The following is a 2,959-nucleotide window of genomic DNA, read 5'->3' as shown; positions in this document are numbered from 1 at the left end:
GCAGGTGGGAAAGAAGTTATTCATTCCTCCTGCTCCAGTGGGTGCCATGAGAGCAGCCAGCCCCAGGCTGGGGATGGGCAGAGGTGTCTGCTCACACCTTGGAGGATGGTCCTTCTCCCTCAGGAGACCCCAGTGAGGTGTTACCCTGTGCACAGGACGTGTTGCATTGTGGCATCATGTCCATTTTGGATACTGGATGCTGCTCCACATCCACCCCCCCCCTCCATCTTCCTCTTCTTCCAGGTCCATTGCTTTCTTAAATAACCTCTTGAAGAGCTGATCTGCTGAACCAGCCTGATGCTTTTGGACTTTCCCCTTTCCCTTTAGTGATTCCCCACCTACCCAAGAGCTTTACATTTCAGGTAACACGATCACGTTTGCAAACCCTGGTCCCCAAAGAAACAGCAATGAGCACTTTGCTTTGCTGGGGACAAGCTGCCTGCCAGGGCTGGGCTTTACAGAGGTGGCCTGTGGGGATGGATTTCTTCTCCTTGGCAGCTGCTTAAGAAGGATTTTGTCGTTGTTTCCACGAGATGGCATCGCTGAGACTGTTACAGGGGGGAAGCATCCACTGCCCGGAGGACAGCCGGGGAAAAACACCTCTAAGTTCTCGTTAGTGAGGTCTCAGCACACCTGGCTGTGGCAGGGAAGGATTGGAGGAGAAGTCAGTGTTTTAAAAAGTATGTCTCCAGCACAGCCCTATATATCACCTGCCACAGGCCACACAGCACCCAGCTGCCTTCCCACGGTGCTGGTGGCTCTCACATCAACTTGAGCTCCCTGCAAGGTTTGCTAAAAGCCATCTGTGGCCCAGTTCAGGGGGATGCTGAGCTTCTTACAAGTTCAGTGTAGCCCCAAAATGGGTCACCTGCACCAAACAAGGATCATTCCCAGTGTGTCTGCAAGCCCTGGGGGGCTCAGGCGATGATTTGCATGGGGAGGGTCATCGATCCAGTCCCAAAATCCACATCCATGATGAATCTTCAGACCCAAGGCTTGGGTGGAGGCAGGTTATGGCTTCATTTGGTTTTGATTTAAGAGCCCCAGCAATTCAGCACACTTCATTCTTGAATCTCATGCTTGGAAGTGGGTCTGCAGTGGACTATTCCTGTTAATTCTGTCTAAAAAGCCCAACTTAAACCTCCCCAAACAAGGGCTGCTGATGCTGCAGACATCTCACTTCAGGCTCTGTCTCTTCTTTCTGATCCTGCAGCTTACCTGGGGTAGCAACCACATTGAAATCAGGCTGAAAATTGGGACCTGCTGTGAGCCATGATCAAGTTGGAGTTAAATCCCCTGGGGTTTGCTTCTTTCCCCTCTCTGCAGCTCCTGTTAATCACCACACCACTTGTGCATCACTCCCAGAGCACTTCCACAGCTTTCCCTGGCATATTCCTATGGAAACGTGGCTGGGGTTTTGTCAGCCTTGGGTTTGCTTTTCAAATCACTCTAGAGGAGCAGGTGCAGGCTTTGTGCCTGCTCTTCCCCATCCCTCACTCACCCCAATGTTGTCTCCATGCCTGCTGTGTCAGGGTCCAGCTCCTGTTGGGGACCAGAGAGCTGGAGGTACCTGCACAGCAGTGGAGGGGATGTCCCCATGGAAGCTCCTGTTTGCTGCTGCTTTTAGGGATGAAGGATGTGGTGATGTTCTCCTGTCCTACTTGGAAATACCCAGGCAGGGACACAAGACTGCTGTGCTGACTCAAGGACAGTGTGCCTCAGGAGCTGGGAAATGCATGAGGAGCTGGAAGATGAGATTAAATCATTAGTGGGAAAACAACCTCCACTCATGGTCATGCTGCTCCTGGGGGGATCCACAGGTCTCTTTCCAGTTTGTGGTGTGCCAAGGACATGGCACTTCAGAGCCCAAACACTGCAAAGACCTTGGGCAACACATTGATTTCTCCAGATGGTGGCTGTTTGGGACAAAGAGCCTGGGTGGGCTGTGCACACAGCTTGGGGGAATGGGGCTCAGTGGGCTGGTAAGTGTGTGTCTGCTGTCAGGCAGGGCCAGGGGATGGGGACAGCGTGGGGGGAGCAGTCAGAGGTGACTCCACACAACCACCTCTGAAGTTCAGCTCCTGGGGGCACTTAGCTCTGCAGAGTCACATGTTAATTAGGATCATTAAAGGCTCCTGTAACACAAACAGTGATGATGCTTGTGCCTCTGGAGCTCTCCTGGGAAGGACCTTGCATGATGCCATCCTTCACAGAGTCTGTGCATGGCATCACCTCCCAGCACTGTGGCTTCTAAAAGCCAAGCCATAAGCACAGACAACCTCAATGCTCCAGCAGCCTCCTCACCCCACTTTTGAGGAGGAAATAATCCTTGGAAATGTGTTTGGAGCCCTGTGGCAGGGTGAAAATAACACCCTCACACCTCCTCCCTCCATCCCCTGTCCCACTATCCCAGCCCCTGCTCCTCCCCACCCTCAGTGCACCCACCCTTTCCCCCTCAAAGCACCTGTCTACTGCATTTTGGTCACTCCTAAAAGCTCAGCAACCCCAAACCCTCTGGATTGGGGCAGGAGATATGGGGTGTGGAGAGGTGCAGACCTTGCCCAGGGCTGCAAGTTTGCAATGGGAGCCCAAAACACCATCCTGGGTGAAGCCTTTTACTTTCAGGGCTTCTTGGGAGTCCTGAATCAGGTCTGGGCTCGAGCCTGTGGCTTCAGTTGGGGAGAAACATTCCTGTTGTGTAGTTTGGTTGGGAGGATCCATCATGTGTGAGACAAAGAAGGGTGTAGGGAGGAGGCAGCCTTGGCCACTCCTCCCAAAATGGGGGGGTGTTATAAGGAATAAAGGTGATGCTGCCAGCCCTTGCAGGGGCCATGGGTTATGCTGCTTGCTTTCTTTAAATGGCACAGCTTTGGGGGATTAACTTAAACTTATTTTGCCTGGAAAAACAGATATTTAATGCCCTGAGGATTTATATCAGAGGGTTGATCAGGGGAAGGAG

The sequence above is a fragment of the Colius striatus genome, chromosome 16, assembly GCF_028858725.1.
Source record: "Colius striatus isolate bColStr4 chromosome 16, bColStr4.1.hap1, whole genome shotgun sequence".
Lineage (NCBI taxonomy): Eukaryota > Metazoa > Chordata > Aves > Coliiformes > Coliidae > Colius > Colius striatus.
Note: the sequence above shows the minus strand (reverse complement) of the source record.